Source organism: Vidua macroura, chromosome 6, assembly GCF_024509145.1.
Source record: "Vidua macroura isolate BioBank_ID:100142 chromosome 6, ASM2450914v1, whole genome shotgun sequence".
NCBI classification, from domain to species: domain Eukaryota; kingdom Metazoa; phylum Chordata; class Aves; order Passeriformes; family Viduidae; genus Vidua; species Vidua macroura.
Window position 1 is genome coordinate 10,354,004 of NC_071576.1, and position 20,668 is coordinate 10,374,671.

Below are 20,668 nucleotides of genomic sequence, written 5' to 3' on the forward strand. Positions count from 1 at the left end.
ATATTAGGAAACATTTCTCATTGAAAAGGTGGTCAAGTACGGGAACAGGCTGTCCCAGCATAGTGGTGGAGTCGCCATCCCTGAAAGTGTTCAAAAACCATGGGATGTGGTACTTGGAGACATGGCTTAGTTGTGAACACAGTGGTGATGGGTTAATGGTGGGACTCGATGATCTTACAGGTCTTTTCCAACCTTAATGATTTTGGGATTCTGTATACAGGAGGAAAGAGGGTTGAATGTGAAATGAATGAAATAAGGAGTCCATACCTAGAGAACAGAGGTTTTATATATTATTTAAAGTATTTGAACACATATTATATAGTTTAAATGTATTTATCCTTATCTGCTACTGGAGGCTGTCTCTGTACCATGTTTGATGAAGCTCTTCTCAAGGTATTTGAGTGCATTGCTCAAATCTGGTAGGTCTCTGTCCATCACTGGCTTCCTCTGCTAATGTCCACCTTGGCAGATCCTGGGGCACTTCTGAGGCCAAAAAAAAAAAATGTCGGAGGTAAATTTTGTCTTGTTCCTCACTGGCAATAGGGTGGTCTGGGAAGAGTCTGTCCCACCACTGTCCTTAATTTGTTCAGCACACTGATGATGTCAGGGAAGATGCCTGCAGAAATATAGTCCAGCCCTTCATAAACTGAATAAAGAGTGGGACCACTGCCTGCCTGCCAGAGTGGTCTTGCCTTCCTGTAGCACTGCACTGACTCCAGAAGAGCCATCCCTTCCCTGTGGCTCTCCTTGTCCTCCTCTCCAGATGGAGACTGAATGTGCAGCTCTGGAGAGGCAGCCTCCTCAGGCCCCTGCAGGGTGCACAGGGCAGCTGTGCAGTGCTGCTAAACCAACATGCTGCTCTCCAGCACTGGGAAGTGACAGCACCAGAGAGCTGGCAGCTAGGCAAGGTGTCAGTGGAGCTGTGGTGTGCCCACATGGTACCAAGGAGGTCAGTCTGATAAGGAGCAATCACTTGGCTCACCTGCTTGGAAACCAGAGCTAGCTGAAGATCAGGAATTCTGGTTCACCAAAAGGAACATTTTTCTTCCTTCCCCCTCCCTCTGAGTTTCAGGAGATTGGGGCCAGACCTTTAACCTCAAGTCTTCTTAGCCCAGGAAAAGACTCTCCAAATACATCTTTCTGATTCCCCAGTTTGCAGCACCCCCAGCCCATGGATGTTAGGGATCCAGAGGAAGGCACCCCAGAGCCTTGGCTGAACCGAACTCATTCTATACCAGACATTCAAGTCCTGAAGAAAGCAGCTGTTGGCCTGGAACTTTGCTGGAAAGTTTCCAGCCAACTGGAATGAGTTTAAATGAGCCTTCAGGAGCCCTAAACACCAAATGACTTCACTGGGAAGTCAAGCAGCACTTGTTCATTTGGAGGTTTCTTATGGGTCCTTTGGCATGAGCAAACAAAAGGCCCCAGGTGCTGGCCATCATTTATGCTCTTTGGTCATTGTCTTCCTCCCTGCCCTGGTGCTAGCCAGTGCCCTGGCATGGCATGGAGGGCAGTATGCCCTGAGGACTGTTCCCAAATACAAGGCAGGGAGGAACAGACTGCACCAGTTTCAGCACTATCCTCCCCACACAGTGCCATACTTTTTCCATAGCCCTATTTTCACAGAAATAAAATATCACCCTGCTCAACTGCAATACTATTCCAGACACTTAGAAGTGGGGGGGGGGGGGGGAACAAAATAAAAAGATAATTCTAAGAATACTGTATTAAGGCCATAGAGACAGCACAGGGGTCAGATGAGACCCAGAATCAGATGAACTATGGACTGGAAATAGCTAATCTGTGCTACTTGGCTTCTGAGGCAGAGAATGGTTCCTGTTTTGATTTAATTTTTTATTTCAGACCCAGACGAGCCAGCAAATTTGGTATGGAAGTGAGCAGCATGAGAACATCAGGCACTTTTTGTGCAAACTAATTTAGTCCCTCTGGTGTCACATCTCCTTAATAAAGGTTTTGTGGAAGCAACAGGAGGTACAGAGGTGTTGTTTTGCTTGTGTAACAGGCTCATAAGGGTGCTCAGGATGAAGTATCCTACATTAGAGGTTCTTCAAATTGCCAAGATGACCAAAATCCTGAGAGCTGCACAGATCTTCTGTACATATTGATGGTTATTTCAGTGGTGGTGTTATAGACAGTCCATAATTTGCCTGCTTCCTCACTGTGGGACATTTACTACATGGATTTATCCCCTATATGTTCAGTGTACAGAGTGGGGAGTGGGTGTGATCCAAGGTTGGAGGATATTAACTAACATTAGTTTGGATTTCCCCTCCTTTAGTTGACAAGTAGTTCATTGGAAATGAGCCTGAGATGCTGAGGTTTATTGAAGGAAAGGCATTAGAAAAAGGATTTTAAGACAAGGGCTAAAGAAGGGGTTGGTTACACAAATAATTCCACATCATAGGCATGAACATCTAATCTATCTCCCAGCCATTCCTATTACATCTAAATAGGCCTGTTGTAATGAAGCATTGAGAGGTGAAAGAGGGGGTTAATGTACTACTCTGTCACTGCTGAAGGTATCATTTACAATTTGATGGAGGTCACACAGGAAAACAAGCATGGCTGTCTCAGTTGATTCTTCAGGGTATGTCCAATGCTAAATTTTCCTGAAATCTGCAGATTTTGCATTTGTTAAAAATCTGCATAAATGATGTCGAGAGAGGAGATTATAATGAACCTGTTATGCAGGCAAAACAATACATTTATACCTCTTGCTTTTATTTAACACTATAACACTATAAACACTGTTTATTTAACAGCCTTTTTACCTGGGGTTTACCTTTCTGGTGTGATCTGTTTTCCCTCTCTCAGATAAAGCAAAGTAATAGCTACCAAGGGGCCAGTGGGTATATATGAATGGGGCTGAGTTGGAAAGGGCAGCCCTACAGATATGCTGGACTGGGCCAACGAGCAAGGTGAGCAGATTAGGCTATATAAATATTTAAAGAGCTGTAATTAGGACTAACAGCCTCGCTCCCAAGGTTCATTATTATACATGCACATGGCAGAAAAGCAACTTACCATGATCTTTCTCCACTTGCTTTTTCCTATGTTTTTGACAGAGTGTTTTTCAGTCCCTAAGGTATTCCTAGCTGGCACTGCCTCCCTAGGAGGGGACAGAAGATTTGTTGTGGCTTTCTGTGAGATCAGGAAAAAATCCCAGAAAAATTCCATTAAAAAGCAAGGGGGGGATGTATTCTCCTGCCCAGGCATCACCCTGTGCTGCTGGGATCTGGGGCAAGGAAGCAGAGGTTTCTCTGTATGGTGAAAGCTCTCATCCAAAGCCCAGCAGGACTTGAGGAGCCCTTGCTGAGGACACCATGTGTCCCAGTGTCACAGTCACACAAACACCCTCCTCCTGTTGGGATGACTCCAGCTCATCCTTGGCTTCAAGACCATGTATCTGCAGTTCCAAGGCTCATCTGTCACAACTGGCCTCAAGGCATGCAATCTCCCAAGCTACAAACACTGCAGTTGACACAAAGCACAATATCCTATTTGCTTAGCAACACATGTTTCCATGAACACCTTACACCATGGGGCTCGCTGTTGCCTCAGTGCTCTTTAACTGAGCCTAATGCAAGGTCTCTTCTGGGATGGAGGTAACAGTGACACAAGAACCAGTGGGACACCCATGGGCTGGGCCACCAGGGCAGCCATCCTGGGTTTTATGCTCCTTGCAGAGCAGCTGGAGCTCACCCCCTTGATGCCAGCACCTCTGGCAGGGAGAACACAGCAGGCCAGTCACTGAAGGAAAGTTGCCTTCTCCTCCAGGAGAGCACCGAGCTGTCTTCCCCACAAGAAGAGGGTGAATGAGTGTCAGAGATTTTTCAAGCATTGCCCACAGACAGACCCTGATGTTGGGTGGGAAACACACCCATAAATTCTCTCTGCAGCTTCCATCCCACACGAGGTTGCTCCTGGTGGGGACCAGCCTCTGCAGGGTTGGTGGTGTAGGTCAGGGTTCAAGGCAGACAAACACACCACATTTTTAGACTTGCAGTTTTTCCAGACATACCATTTTAATTTTCTGTTTGTGCCCCTTCCCACCATGCACACAACTCAGTTTGGATGACATTTCCATTGAGAAAGACTTACTGATCATCTGACCCAAGAGAAAGACAGAAAAAAGGAGGCGGAGTGGAAGGGAACACATTCCCAGAGAGTTGGGAAGCTGGTGAGCACACCTGGGCTGCACTGGCCAGCAACCTGCACCCACATACACTTCTCAGGAAGTGGCTACAGAACAAGAAAATTCACATACAAGCACAGGGGAGAAAAAAAAAAGAAAAAAAAAAAAAAAGAAAAAAAATGAAAACAAGAAAGGAAAAAAGGTTGTTTGCTGCCCTACTCTTCCCTGTGGCTAAATTAATTGGGTCTTACTCCTGCTGTCTGTATGCCGGCAGTACTCCCACAGCACTGAATTTACCAGGAGTGCAGATTGCAGGATCAGGCCCACGGTGTCTTGGAAAAGATGAATAATAATCACTACATGGAGAAATACTGCAGTTTGCAACTCAAAGAACGCTTTAAATCTGCTTAGCAATTTGTAACGCCCACAGTAGCACACTGTGTAAAGCTGCAGTTATGAGACAAATCACTTTTCCATTAAGCACGGCTCCAGGACGTGCCTTATGGCAGCACACAGGGAGCAGGGATAGATGGAGGGGAGGGGAACGCTGTGCATGAGGTGGTGCAAGAAGCCAAGAGGTTTGCTTTTTCCAGCAGCAGCTGTGTTATCCCTTTACGGTTATTTTCTGGGCTCGCAGCAATTAATCCCCACACAGCCTGATTCCAATGTCCATCCATCTGCGGACCGTCGTGCCGCCTCTCACATCTAACTGTCTCTCAGTACTGATGACTGTCCTTCAACAGCGAGCCTGGAAACAGCAAATTATATGAATTTTTTCAAATTACAGTATTTTTCCTGGTTCCAGATTTCAGTGTTGTTTGATGAAGCCTGACCTGGCCACCTAATGTTCTGCCAGCAGTTATCTGACCTCACCTCTGCCTGAAACATCACTCTGTCAAGCCAATACACAACAGTGGAGCTATGAAAGCTCATTTTAAGGGCCTTCCTCTTTCTTACTTAAGCCTTTGAAATCCTGCTGATCTTCTGGAGGCAGAGAACATCTCCAGATGCAACGTGTCCTCATTTGACTTAGGGCTGTTTCACACTAGCAGGAGGCACTAAGCTGCTTGGGATGGGAGTAAGTGGCAGGTCCCAGTTTTGGCCACCACAAACTGGTTTAAATGGTAGATATAACCCACCCTTGCCAGCTCTGACCCTTTTGTCCCCAAACTCCCCTGCACTGTCCAGTTATAATTCAATGAGTACCAGATGATGACAAAAAGCATCAGCAGAGACAGCACCTAAACCACAACCATCAGTGGCAGGAGGCCACTTGGAACAAATTCTTCATGGAAGGCTTGGGCAGGGCTGGCTCTGAAGTGCCATGAGAGCAGAGTGGCCTGCTGAGCACAGATCTCTACTGAGAAAAAAGACCTTGGACACACTGGAAATAAAAGTGTGGTTTGAAATGCAGGGAGAAGGAGGACAATGAGCTATCTTGAAGCATCTACACAAAAGCACAATGACATTTAAGCCTGTCTAGGCCAGTGACGAGATCCAGGCAAACTGGGGAATTAGACAAAACAGCAAGGGTCTCAGTGCAGGCTTTTATCTCATTCTTAGAGAAGGTGTTTGGAGACCTTGAATGAGAAAAAAGGGTAGCAAGATAAACAGAGCAGGCAGTTGAATCCCTCAAGATTTTAAAACAATCATCAAAGGAAAATGCAAATGAGGCACCTGCCCCCAGAAAGTCAGAGGAAAATGATTCATAGCTCAGTGATGGGAATCAGGTATTAGAAGAGGTATTTCAGCTCCTCCAGGGAATCCAGCCTGTCCCACACCCAGAAAGCATGTTTGTGCTGTAGGGAAAATACGGGCAAGGCTTAACAGATCAGCCAAGTTTCCTTCTGCCTGGATTATGGGAAATGCTTCAGGTCCCAAGTGGTGGATATAGGATGGCATGGAAGAGATATGAAAAATAAGATATTATATGTAAAGGAAAAAATATTCTTGGCAAGGATGGTTAAATGACAAAACAGAAGTCAAACTTCCCCAGTTTTCTCTTAGACTGGGGTCTGTGCTACCACTGTGAATGTGAGGGATTCTACCAGCCACTGAGCAATGCACCTCCACTTCCAACAGAGCAAAAGAACCTCTCTACTTCGTGCAAGCAGTTAGATATTTTTACTTTACATCACAGCTCAAGACAAGTTTTACTGCTGGGTTTGGGTAGTGATGGGGAGAAGCAAGAACATTTCATGCACTCAAGGTCTCTTTGCAGACTTCATCCTGCCAGCCTCATGAGACAGTATTTGGCCATAATGTGTTTCAAGAGTAAGCCCTAGGTCATGAACCCTGTAGCCCTGACTCAGAGCAGAAACTAGGGAAATAAAAATTAAAATAAACCCAAAAAAATAAAAGTGGAAAAGAAAAATCACATACAGAATCACAGAATCACTAGGTTGGAAGCGACCTTCAAGATCATCGAGTCCAACCCAGCCCTAACACCTCAACTAAATCATGGCACTGAGTGCCACATCCAGGTTTTTTTAAACACATCCAGGGATGGTGACTCCACCACCTTCCCACGCAGACAATTCCAGCACTAATTCCAGTAATCCCATGACACAGGCTAGTCCTCAGCGACACCAGTGGCAACATCTGATTTCAAGCTGGTCATGCCTTGCTTACTGAAGCGTGGCCAGGGTTCCTTACCTTGCAGCTGTCAGTCACTCAGGGCTAAATACTCCAAACACATCACATCTGATCATTATTTCTTCAGAAGTACCTTGAGGTTTCCCTATAGGACAAAGAGCCTACAGAACTGAATACCATGTGCCCAAAATATACCACCCCCCTATCCATCATCATAGTGAAATTTCCCATCTCTTTTCCCCCTTGACCCACATTTTTGTAGCAGAGCAGGTGCTTTTAAATGAAGGAAACAAAATGAGGAGCAGCTGTTTGATGGCTACTGAACAGCCTGGAATGGCAATAGCAGCCTGGGCTGAGAAGGATTAATGGGCAGCATGCACATGAGGAGGTCAGAGGTGGCAAGTAAATGCCATTTATCAGAGAGTTACAGAAATAAAGGAATGAATCACATTGCTCGCATCAGTATAGATGAGGTATAAATAGAGTTAATCAGCACTGAAAGCATATTAACTCAAGGAGAATTATTCATGCACTGCAGGTGTTTTCCCAATTTCTGTCCATGAAAGTAATAAGTGGGAGAAGTAATTGGTGTCCAGCCCATCTCTAGCCAGCAGCTATTGCCCCTTCTGGACTGAATTAATCTTCCAAATTGCTATGCTGCTTTACAACACATATTTCAACATAATGATCCTTTACTTATTATTATTTTTGGTAGCTTGTGAGTTATAGAGATTGATAGCATCCTTTGCAAAAGAAATAATGAACCCAAAGGGAACTGATAATTCATTGAACTTTTGAACTGCCTCCAAGTCACCTCTCTGGGACTTGAAAATTGTGATGTATTATTTATTCAGCCCTGACTGTGCCTCTCTCAGAGTGGCAGGAAGCTTTGGGAGAGTAATAACATCACAGGCCTGTATACTTTCCCTCAACACTTGCTAGACAGAGCCTGCTACTAATTTGCCTTTCAATAGGGGCTGTATTTTACCTTTGTAGCCACTTTTTAAAACGACAGTTTCTGGGTGTCGGTTTCAGGGCAGACTCAAGAGCCTCTCTCACTCTGGTCAGCTGAGCTGCTCCCCAGCTGCGGCACAGGAGGTGTTGCGGAGCCCTCTCAGGGAGGTTCACAGGCACTGCTGTCCGCCCTGCTCCCTGGGCCAGCACCACCTCTTCCCACAGACTTCAGCAATACAAGAACAGATCCCCGAGGAAGTGGATGTACCTCCTCTGGGTCCAGATCTCCCCCTAAAGGGGCTCAGCTCTGTAACCAGACTCAGAAAAGGGCTTAACCAGAGGCTTAACACAAGCATGTGCTCGCCTTTCTTGGGAGCTTAGAGCTCAAAGGATCATCCCTGGGCAATTCCAAGCCCCATTTATTTCCCAGTGAAGTTATGAGGCAAAGAACTTCAGTGGGTGCTGAGAAAGCAGCTTTCATCCACACCATCAATGCTGAGTTTTCTCACCCTCTCCTCCTCATCCTCCCTCCAGGGTGTCTGGGAAGACGGCGGCTTTGGGGCGGGTGACGGGACCATCCCCAGCCCAGCCCAACCGGGAGCGCGGCCATGGCGACGGGGCTGAGGCGGCCCCACTTTGCGATGGCAAAGGCCCGTTTCTCTGAGCACCTGAAGCGCAGCAGCAGGAGCAAGAGGGGCGAGCACCAGAGGCATCCACCTGTGCCCCTTATGTCAGGTTTAGCCTTGGACGGCAAAGATTACCTACAGAATCTCTGCCTGGGGTATTCGCGTGTGTAAAGGTGTTGTTAACCCTTCGAGGGCCAACCCCAGCCGCGCAGGCCGCCGCGGGCTGCGAGGGGCCGGATCCCCGCGCAGCCTCCCCGCGCACGCCGGGCGGGCACGGGGCTCCGCGGCGGAGGAGACGCCTTTGCTTTTCTCCGGGCTCCCTCTCGTGGGCCTTCCCGAACAGCACAACTCCTCGCAGCCCCCGCCTCGGGAACCCCCCGCCGCCGGACCCCGCTGCCCTGCCGGCCGCCCTGCAGCCCCGGGTGGGTGGGGTACACAACCGGAGTGGCTGCGGCACCCGGCTGCCAGGCAAAAGGCAGTAGTATGAGGTTTCCAGGGTGTGTTGGCTTCACAGCTGTGTTCATGTCCCCAGAAGAGGGGTTTAATGCACCTGCCTTCATGACTTAGCTCCAGTTTTAGGGACAGATGTGCTTTCTCCCAAGCAAAAAGATCGTTCACAGTCGTCGCGTCTCTGCCCTTTGCTGCATTTCCTCAAGCTGAAGTCTGCAGTAGCTGTATTGCTGGATGTGTTGCTGCAATTCCTTTTGCTGCTGCTACCCATGGGATTGAGCCTGCTTGTCCCTGTGGCATCCTCCATCTACCCTGCAACCTGATTTATATCTTCATCTAAGTCTTCAGCTTGCAGCACTTTCAGAGAGCTGTCACCTTTCTCCTTGTTCCCAGCTTGTCTGCAAGCTCCTCTGCCCCTTCTTTACCCACTTCACCCCAGCTTTCACCTCCCTTTTCACCAGCCATGACCCTACCCCTGCTTGGCAGCCCTTTCCCCTCTCTTGCTTCTCTCTAGACACCTTCCAAACTGTTCTCTGTCAGGGCACTGTCAGCACTGCTGTCTGCTTCTGTCAGCTGACTTCTTTCTTTCATCTCTGTGAAGCCAAAACACCTGAAAATGTGCTTATTGTCGTTGCCTCTTCTCTTTTATTCTTTCCCCTTGTGTTTTCACGTTTCAGTCCCAGCTGTATCCCTTACTCCATAACTCATTCTGAGACACAAAGAATGACAAGCCATGCCACCCAAAGCATGGGTGAGGATCAGGATGTCCCTGCAGCTGCAGGGCTGTAAATTAGGGTCTGATGCTTTGCTGCATGATCTCAGGCAGGTAACTGAACCTTCTCATGCCTTTTTTTTCCCCTTTCATCTCTTCTCTGTATTTCAAACATAAGCTGCCCAGTGCAGGACAATTTCTTAATCTCTTGGTGTCAGATTCAAAGTCCTATTTTTGTAAAATTGAAATCTAAGGCCTGATAAAATTTGAATCTGAGGTCTGATAACAACACAAATAATAATACAGCATATAGCACTTCTGAAACAGTTCTTTACCAAATGGATATTGTCGAATGGAAGTGATGCTTTCTAGTCTTTTAAACATTGAACACCCACAAGCCTGCAGCTGCCTCCAGGCCAATTTATTTCAATTCCACCTCATTTTCCTGTGAGATACTCCATGAGATTTAGTGACAGTATGTGACAAAGGAGCTAGAAAACGTTTTGGTGAAGAACAGCCACCGGGCCATCCAATATGCTTGATGTGCTTTATTCAGAGACATGTCACTAGGTATTGAAAATTTATGGAGAATTATACCATTTGGTAATGTGTCTGCCTTTCCCTTCTCACTGGTTGGGTTCCTTTGGGCTTACTGGAGCATTTAGCAAGGAAGAGCATACCCAGCCAATCGATCCAAGAGCTCCTCTGCCTCAAGGTACAAAGGGTGTAAGTGAAGTGGAAAGCACATGCTCTTTCTCTGTGAGAGTCGCTGTTTGCTTGTCACCTTCTCAGAAAATTTTGCAAGGATTGCATGTGTTAGAAATGTCTGAAGGCTTTGCAAAACAAAGCAAAGCTATTTTGAAATGGTATCATTCAGACTGGAGGGTTTCTCTTTCATCGTGATGGAACTTCACTACTAGATAGCAAGGTAGTTCACAGCTGACAGAGAAAATAAAGTTTCATGTCCCTTTGGTCTGGTCATCCAGGTCTCAGTAACATCAACTGAACCTGAGTTGTCCTGGTATCATTCAGTATTTGGGACTGTTAAAGGTCATCCAGTCCAAGCCCCTGCAATGAGCAAGGACACCTTCAACTAGATCAGGCTGCTCAGAGCCCTGTCCAACCTGATCTTGAATGTTTTCAAGGATGGGAGATCTATCACCTCTCTGGGCAACCTGTTCAATAGTTTCACCAACCTCACTGTAAAAAAGGAGACAATACAAGGTGCTGGACAGAGGGCAGCATAAGCATGCCTTTCCAACCACCCCAATGAACAATCAAAGAAGTGCAGGAGGTAAGAGAGGTGAACAGAAAGACTCAACTTTTTTTCATAGTCCCTTGGTGCTAGGCCTTTTTCTCCAGCAGATCCTTCCAAAGCACCATTAGCACCACAGAGGAGAGCTGACCTCAGGCAACACAGCACCAGCCACAAGGGTTTGCCATGTGCAAACCCCTTCCACTTGAAGCAGAGCTGGGATGCCTCCCATCTCTCATAAGATGCCATCATGAGGTGGGAAAGCAGACCCTGCTCCTGCTGTCAGTGCCACCTGTGTGAGCCATGTTCTCAGTGCTGATGGCTGGGGTCCAGCACAGAGCTGGCCATGTCAGGGGGCTCAGGCTACTATCTTAAAGCAGCAGCTTGGCTCCCTTGGAGTCCAGCTGCCAGATTCCCACTGCAGTCTGCAGGCACTGGATTTGACCCTTGCTGGAACAAATGCACTGAGGCACAGCCCCTTGCAAGGCCAGCAGGTGCCAAGCCCCTTTCCTTGCCCTTGTTCCTGATGCTGACCATCCCCTCTCAGAGCCCTGTGTGGCTCAGATATAACAGAAAGTGTGTGACATTTGTCAGCATTTTCCAGAGACAGCAGCTACTCATGTGGCTGCCACCTCCATCCTGGCAGCCTGCAAGCCCCTTCCTGACACATTCTTTTATCAGAAGGTTAAATGCTGGTCGGTGCAGTTAAAATTTGGAAGGTGCTGCTAAATGAAGCAGCATGTGTTCTCTGTCTGCCACTCCCCATCTCCTTTGTCTTCAGTAGGAATTATTTACTGCCCAGGAGCAGCAATGAGGGGCTGGGTGTTGGTTTCACAGCTGGAGAAAGGCTGCTGCCTAGCTCTGCCTTCTGATTCCTTTGCTGTTGGATCTATTTTTATTCCAGATGAGCAGGTATTCTCTTGATGTATAATAGAAATGAGTGAAGACATTGTTCTTACCCTAGGATCAGTCTCTATGAATTCAGGTTTTTGATCAGCAGATGAAGGGGCAGACAGGAGGTGAAGAAGGGGACATCACAGGACCATAAGGGTGCTGAGGAAGCCCACCCATCTTTGTGCTGTTTCCATCAGCACAGGAAGGGCAGGGATTTTGATTCTGCTTGTCAAAGGTGAAGGCAAGTAAATGAAGTTCACTTCTAATTCGGGCAGTAAGTTTACTCATTCCCCACCAAGTGCCTGGAGCCCCAGGCCGGGTAAAGTGCTCACTTTTATTCACCACTCTAGCACTGATCCTGGTTCAAAGACAGCTTACTTTTGGGTTTTTTCTCTTCATTTTTCAACTTAATATTATGTAAAATGGCTGAACAAAGTCCTGTCCTGCCAGTACCCTGGAGAGGAAACCAGCTGTACTTCAGGGAGACACAAGCACATGCTTTCCTTGCCCTGCAGCTGTGGGTCTTTGTCTATGGCTGTGCACTGAGACCCCCCCTTGGTGGCACCTCTGAACCTACTGGGTGTGCATGCCACTTTCACTGCACCTTGGGGGCCCCTCGGGGGCTCCTTGGTGGGTCATGGGAGTGAAGTGCTATGCAAATACCCTCCAAGGGACAGTCCCCTCCCACCCCAGGTGCTTCAGGACAGAGGACTTCAATATGCAACAAAGCAGAGGGCAGCAGCAAAACCATCCCCTTTGCTGCCCATGCTCTCCATTTGTCCTCTTCACCATAAAACTTCTGTTAGAAAATTTTTACGATGACTCAAGAGAGACTCTGCATTCAGTAGGCAGATTTGGGAAGGGGATTCCTAGTAGCTGTTGAGTGAGGAAAACAAAAGTGTAACCACAAGCAACAGCAGACCACAAATCAGTCATCAGTATTGCCTACCCAGGGGAAGCAAAGTAGCCAGGGGGGACAAGTCAGGGTGAATGACTTCAAGACAGAGCCTGGGGTCTGGTTGGAGGAAGGTTTCTGAACCAAGGCAAAATGGCATGACCTTGGTGTTATGCCAATCTTATGATGCAACACAAAAGTCACCTTTCCTTCCTTTTAAAACTTACTTTTTCTTAATTATTTGCAAGGAGAAGGTAGGGAAAGTAAACTGTTTTGGCTTACACGTGGCGAGCTGCAAAGCTGAACCATTAAATCTATAAACACAGGGCTACTTAGGGGAGCCAGTGGCTGCAAGCTGGGTGCCCTGCTCATCCCCACAGCCAGGCTTGTGCTCACACGTCAGCTTGCACGAAACCAGGAGTGGCATCGTGACTTGGTCTGCAGCAAACCTGAGTGCTGGAAGCTCTGACACTCCCCAGGGACTCAGGGCTGCTGACTTAGAGGAGTGTTTGCTGTTAGTCTGATTGGAGAAGTCCAGTCACAGGCAGCAATGTGGCATCTTATTGCTTAATTAATTCATCTTGTTTGTTAACTCTTACAGAGGGAGAAAGATCCTGGAAGGGCATAGCCTCTGACAGGCAGGGAGCAGCCAGAAGCCCTGCCAACACAGTTCCTGCTGCTGCAGTTACAGCACAGGGCTGTGGTTAACATCCCCATCACGGTTAGAGGGCATGGTTATGGTCTTCTGCTGCAGCAAGCAGGATCTTCAGCACTAAATCTGGATTTAAGGGAGGGGAAAATGGCACTTTGGAAAGAGGGTTCTGGCTGGAAATTATGGAGAAATACTATCACAAGCTCCTGTCCCCTCCCTGGGCTGCTGCTGCTGGGGTGATTTATGAGCTGGTTTATGGACTGAGACATGAAGGAGTGATTGCCTGTTCCTCTGCAGTGCAATGCAGGCTGCAGCCAGCATCAGCTAAAGCATTGCTGTGCAGTTCCCATGGCTGAGAAGAGACAGGCCCCCACTCCTGACCCCCAAGAGACCCACCCTGGGGTCCTCCTCCAGGATGACATCCAGCCCAGCAGGCACAGCAGTCATACCCTGGCTTCTCACAGCTAGTCAGGGCTTGAAAAATCATATTCACAAGGCATCTGCAATATTCAAGGGGTCAGAACTGCTCCTTTATAAATCAAGTGCAGCTACCAGCTACTTCTTCCCAATCAGAGTTCCCAGAGAAAAAAAGGCTTTTTGTCTGGAATTAATGTTTGAGAGTTTGCTTTATAGTTCTAAGTCAATATCTTTAAATGCTTTGCAAAAGAGCAATGGAACAGAAAAGCTCTGCAAACTGGCCATGCATATTAAAAGCCTCATCCTTCAGCAGTCTAAAGCCAAGTAATAATCCACTCAGCTCTCACTTATTTCAAGCTTCCATTGCTTTTAAAACAAAATCATCAGAATATTTGGAGGCATTAGACAGTCCAGTATCTCTGACTGAACAGGTCACAACCTGCAAACTTTCCTAAGGCCCTGTGTGTGGCTGATGTGAACATTCCCCACCTCCTGTCAGTGTGCAGGGCTGTGTGTTGGGATTGCAGCCTGTACGGGCCTTGGACAGCTTATAGGATCAGATCAATGGCATTTTGATCTTGTCTTGCTTTGCCACAATAAACACAATCATTACAATCAGTGTTATCACCCAAGCTATTTATTACTGTTATTTGATTTACAATGATAATTTGCATTATTGCCTGAGAGCTTCTTTCTATTCCAAGCAGCCACATTGGATCAGGAAGATATATTGGCAATCAGGATGCCCATTTGAACCGACTCCCTCTTCCTAGCAATGGCAGTGCCAGTGCAGCTGCCTGCCTGCTGAAGACACCAGCAATTTCCTTAGCTGTCCATTTCCTCACTTCACTTATCCAGCAAATGGATTTTTCACCAGGAAGCCAAGGAACAGGTAGGAGCCAAGGAACCTGAGCCTGCTGCAGTTGCACAAATGTGAATGGACAGACATAGCAAAGCCATGACAAAAACCAGGGAGTTGTCTGGGACAGGTACAGTCCCCTGGCAGGGGAGAGCTGGAGGAACAGAGATTTCTTCACCCTGGCTGGGTGCAGGGCTGAAAGGAGGGAGAGGAGAGAAGCCTGGCTTAGGGCAGTGGGCTTTGGCTCACAGTCCTGCTGCTGTAGGGGCAAGGGGAGAGGGCTGAGGTAAGATGTCACCATCCCCTTGCTTGCCTCATTTCTTTGAAAGGGCAGCTGATGATAGAACTGCAAGTGATTCTATCACCGGTTTCCATGGAAAATATTCTGTGACAGGGGAGTTTATGAATTCAAGACAGGAAAAAGCTGAAAAAACAGAGAACCTGGGTAACAGGACTGGGAAGAGGCGGGTCAGGGATTGTGCCTGTACCTTTACCAGCGGGCTGTGCGCATGGTCAGCGTGCTTGTACGCTCATACTCCAGGCTGCACGGCTGCCACAGCAAACAGGGTTTCCAGCAGGCTACAAGACAAGGCCACGAGTTATTTTCATAAATCCTCACCCTTGCCAGGGTGTCTCCCCCAGATCACCCCTGTGGGCTCCCAGCACCTCCCTCCGCAGCCCCGTGCCCCAGCGGCCCGGCACGGCTCCGGTCCCGTGTCACTAGAGGGCACTCGGGTTATTTTTTCCACCAAGCCTCGACTATTAATATTCATAACATGCGCCGCGCTCTCGGGGCGGGTTGGCAATATTCTCTTACGGCAGCAGAGGGTTTTTTCAGCTGTTTTGCAGGGAGCGGGAGCGATCACAAAGGCAGCTCCTGTTTTCCGAGGGGACGCCACAGGGGCTGCCGGCAGCGCCGGGAGTAGGGCGTGCGCGGCGTGGGCTGCTGCGGCTCCACGCGTGGGACCGCGTCCTGCTCCACTTCCAGGTGCCGCTGGGCAAGAGATGGCCCCACAGAGTGCTCCATAAAGTGGGCACTCCCAGCCTTCCAGAGCTCAAAGTAAGAACACATCTGACACATCTGAAGCTAGATGCCCAGTGAAGGATGAATTGGCATCGTGGGCTTTTGTTTTCAGCCTCTGCAGCAGATTGCTAATGCAGCAGTGAATACACTTCTGTAGGGGCCTAGAAAGGATCCTTCAGAAAGAGATGTAAGTGATGATCTGCCTGGACCAGGGGGCTGCACTGTGTGCCATGTTTGGATGGGATTTTTTCCCCTATTTTTACCTGACACGAAGGCTCCTGAAGTCCTATCCTGACTCTGGTGTTCCCAGCAGAGCAGAGGAGCCAGCCACAGCTCACACACGGGCATGGCGCACACGGATCAGGGCTGCGAGAGAGGCCATGGAGGGTCACGGCTCCTGGGTTCCCCCAGCTGACCAGGTCCTCCCTGACTCAGTGATACACAACCTGTGGCAAATTCCCCGGTGCCTCCTCCACCAACGGCTGGAAACAAAGGTTTTGCCTTCCCACCGAGTGCTGGAGCCGGCACACTGCTGTCACAGGAGGGTGGGTCTCACTGTGACCCTTGAGCCTTCCCCAGCAGCGAAGCACATGCCTTGCCTCTGATGAAGCACATTTCTCTCTCACAAACCACATCTCATTAACAGTAATTCTTTCTAAGCTGTCGCTGGCATTCAAATCGAAGTAGAGTATTTTCCTTTATTTACTGCCACTTTATCTGTGCTGGAGTAGCAGCTAGAGGCTCTGATTGGGACCCCCCGTGCAAGACATAATGAAAAGATGGTCCCTGCGCCAAAGAGCTTCCGGTTTAATTACAGAATGAGCGACAACAGATGGATGCCCCATACAGACAGGGAGGAGCACAAGGTAACAGGGAGACAATTATGATTAGCTTAATAACCCATGGTCACAGTACAGCAGCTGCCTGCCATTGTCACTAATTGTCACTCCAATTGTTACGAAACAACTCTTGCAGTTTAATCTCAAATCCTTCTCTGTCTCCCAGGGGGAGAAAACCCAGATATTTTCCAACACCTTGTGTTTCACCTCTCTACAAAACCATCCCAACCAACCCTGAGAATGCAGGACACGTTGCCCTAGCAGTGGTGCTTTTACAGGTCCCTCTCACACCTCCCTGCCCCTCTTTGCTTCCCACATGGCCCTGAGACATGACAGCTGTTTCTGTCCCCTCCACTCCTGTCCCTGCCTCGTCTTACCATAAAATGGGTGGAGGAGGAGCTACAAAGAACAGTGCTAGCAGGAGTGCAGACAGAGCACCATGCACCATGCTCACACAGGAGAGAGCAGCAGGAGGAAATCTTGCTGCTGGAGGTCTGGCACTGTCCAACCACAGCCTGAGGGTCTAGCCCACCTTTCTATTTTTCTCTGTCTTTCTCACCACCATGACTCAGCTACATGTAAATCCTCACTCCCAGCATGCCTCCTGTGCTCTAACACTGCGACTGTTGTAGTGTAAGACCAAATTGCTGGCCCTTTTGTGATTGAAATACTCATCACAATTTAAGTGGTATTTAATGGAAAACTACTCCCCTCTGTATCTCTTGACTAGGTACTTTCTATGTTTTTCTGTATATTTTCTTCTATGTGTTTTTGTGTCTGCTTCCAGATTTTGACTGTTTGGATTCGTGTTTGAAATGTTTCCAGGAATCTGGCTTGTCCACGTCACACACAAATACACGTGCACATATTACAGGACTTCTCCATGCCCAAAGAGGAGGAGAAGTAGGGGGCACATCTGGCCACTCAGATTGAATTTCTGCTCTGACTGAGCCCTAGTCAAGCAGAGAATCTTAGGAGACTGAGGTTGCTCCTAAGCCCAACCAGGCACAGCTGCCCTGCCTCCCCCATTTCTACAGCCACCGACCATCATCCCTTTGTGTGCACAGGCATAAATCCTCAAGGTGAGCTGGCCATGAGGTGACTTGGATCATCCCATCTCCCTTCTCCACATCTGCACATCTTACCTCAGACTGAAAAAAAACAGCCTATAGTGCCTGCTGGGTTACACCCGGGCCCTCAAGGATCTCCACTGGAGTGGGGTCATGAGCTCATGTGACCATGCCAGCTCTCAGTTGTGTCTCCTAGGAAGGAGCAGAGCTGTGAGCATTGCCCTTGCTGAGTGCAATGGTCACTGTGTTACAAGGACCTCAACCCAAGCTCTCTCCCTTCCAGGGGCTTGCTTTAAGCTTTGGCTGAAGTGGAAGACACCTGTGTAGAAACATGGCCCTGGGAGGGAGGATGCAGTCACAGAGGGCATGGCCCCCAGCTCTCCAGGGCTTAGGGGATTCCTGCAGCACCAGACTTGCTGCTGCAGTGTGGCAAAGTGACAGGCAGCAGTGAGGAACAGAGGCTGGGCTGGCATTTTTTGCTTGTGCTCAAAGACTTCTCCAAAACAGGACCATAAGGCTCTTCCAGCCAACACAGTCCATTGGGAGCCAGGAGAGGCTCTGGAGGCCAGGCCAGTCTGGGCCAGTGAGCAGTGGGCTGCAGCTCACCCCCGTGTGCCAGCATAGTGTGGCAGCCACACACACCAAAATTGCTGGCTGCCAGCACTCTGCTGTGGCTTGCTGTGCCAGAGGCCTGGAGATAGGGGGGTTAACAATTTACCAGGTATGATGGAGCCTGGCCAGCTTTGAGGGAACTAAGTGGGAGCACTTGCATTAAAGCAAAGGTTAAGTTCATGAGTGCTACGGGCAGCTGCTGGGCAGGCCTGGCTGTGTCCTGCCTGTAAAAGCCATTTCAGGGTACTCCCTGCACTTGGTAGCATTCTAAAAGCAAGAAATAAGTTGCTTGAGCCTTCAAGTGACTCAGATCACTCTGCGTCCTTGGATTCTCACATCAGGTCAAGTGTGAATAAATTGTACTTGCTGCTTTCCTAGATATATTGCTTTTGTTGGAACAGCAAACTGCCAGGTTTACTAGCAAGCTGAAGAAAATCTCTGAGGTTTGGTTTATAGTTTTATCCTGAGCATTAATAATTTGTTATTTATTCCACTATTATTGAAAAAATATTAAAATATGCGTAGATTTTATGGCAGCTCCTGCTGAGTCATTTCAAAGTGGAAAAACTCCTTCACTAAAAATTAGCCCATGACATTTGTTAGCTAGGTTATCTGGGGTTGCATTCCTTTCCTTTGCCTACCTGGTGACTATTGACATGACAAGTACAAGCAAGATACAAGAAAAAGGGTAAATGCAAATTTTAAATAAAGCCTTCTGTGTTGAAAGGTGGGAACTGTGTTCCAATCAATATGCTGCTACTGTTTTCCTACTGTTGAAGTGGATATAAGTCAGGGAAAAGGAAGATGCTACAGACTGTGGTGATGTGCTTGCTGCAGTGCAGGCTGCTGAACGAGGTATCTCGGAGCCTTAAAGACCACGAGAGTTGGAAATGATTTGCTGGCTCATGTTTTGCACCATATGTCCCAGCAGTTGAAGTACCTACAGAGTGTGCTTAAGCAATGATATGCTGCCAGGATGAAGGCTGGTGTTCCTCAGCCTTTCAGCAATTCTGCTGAGGGAAATGATTACAGAACCTGCAGAATATGTTGGTTTTTCTTTATTTTGGGAACGTGGGCCTGGTTGAACTGGCCAGCCAGCCCAGCAAAAAAGGTGAAAGGCATCAGAGGCAATAAAAGGCAAGTCAGTGTAGAACTTGCAGAGTTCAAAAATACTTGAACCAATCCTGTCAGTGAGACAATATTCCATAAGTTGCAGTAAAAAAAAAAATGCAGTCAAAGAGAGCTGAGGTGGGGAAACCCAACATAAACATGTATTAAGAAGAAAATACTGTTATTTCTGAAAGATGTAGTAATCTATTTGAGACAGGTCTTGGTAAATCAGTGCTTCAGTGCCTTATTTGCAATGATGAGACAGATGATGTGAAATGATAGGAAGTCTTGCATAACTAATTCACTGCAATATTTTAGAGCTGTTAGTGGGATGATAGAAAGAGAAAATAGAGAAGACATTTTGTGCCAAGATTTTTAAAAGCACTTCATAAAGAGAAAAGTTAAAGATTAATTGACTACTGGCTATGGTATGATAATGCAGTAAAGCATTGAGTTAGATAGACATCTGGCTTAAAAGCAGCTCATGATGGGAGGCTAGGACGTGAGCACCAGCAAGCATTTGATTTTAAGACTCTAATTATCTGTAATGTCTTGTATTTTTAAATGGCTAGGTTGGGATATTGAAATATTAGTTACAAAATTTGCAGGTTAAGACAACAGTCGGATTTAATAAGCGGGAAGGGAGCTGGTATGTGTGCAATACAACTCTGCTCTGAAAGGTGACTGTGAAAATTACATACTGGAATTTTTTTAACATGGAAAAGCAAATGATAGTTTCATAACCACCTGCTCCACAAACTGAATGGGACATCCTTGAACATCAGTAGGAATATTTGCAGAGTTGGGTGCATCTCAAAGTGAATCAGGGCATCAGTCTCTGACCTGAAGCCAATAAAGGAGAGATGGATTTTAAAGTTGATGACTAATGTGAAACAATACATCAGGGAGAAGCGCCAAGTTGCAAACAGCACTGTCATGCAATACACTGCCAAGTATTTCTGAGTCCTATTCAGAAAAGTTTTGAGCTCATCAGCGTTGTGTGTCACTGCAATAAAACTGGGAGAAATAATGCTGTTGCTGGGGGTACAGAATGCAGAATCTCTGCCATATGGCCTGTGGTAGGTGCATTTTGCTGAGACTACAGCACAAACCAAATGCAGTAGTTCCACAAATGCTGGTTTAGGATTTGTGTTAAAACATGAGCTGTGGTACGTTTCAATTCTTCTTTTCCATTTAAGGAATCTTTAAGATGAAGTAAACATATGCTTCATAGAGGGGAGGCTGCTCAGGAATTCAGCTGTTCTGGGTAGTGTGGTTTTGTAGATGGGTAGTGTTTGAGGCTGAGTGACGAGTGTTGAGAGACAGAGAAGAAACTCACAGGCCATCCAGAAACAGACAGAAGAAGATATATTAATAGCACAGCCTCAGCAGTCAGGAAGAGACTACCTGCCTTGTGTGTCCCTGTGTCTGTCCAGCCTAAATCCAGAGAGCTGCTCATTTGGATCAGGGCACTGACTGAAAGGCCTTCAGGGATGTCAACAGCAACACTGACTTGGACTATCTTAAGTCCTGTGTTTGGGAAGGCCT

The 20,668-nt window shown here is 47.5% G+C and overlaps 1 long non-coding RNA gene across 1 annotated transcript; it reads right to left on the bottom strand.

The window, feature by feature from the left end:
* Positions 1–266: 266 nt before the first annotated feature.
* LOC128809191 (uncharacterized) lies at positions 267–8,499 on the bottom strand. Its single transcript, XR_008437647.1, has 2 exons — positions 8,215–8,499; positions 267–483 (listed from the first exon to the last, which is right to left on the bottom strand). It is a non-coding gene; the product is annotated as an uncharacterized LOC128809191 (long non-coding RNA).
* Between the last annotated feature and the right edge of the window lie 12,169 nt (positions 8,500–20,668).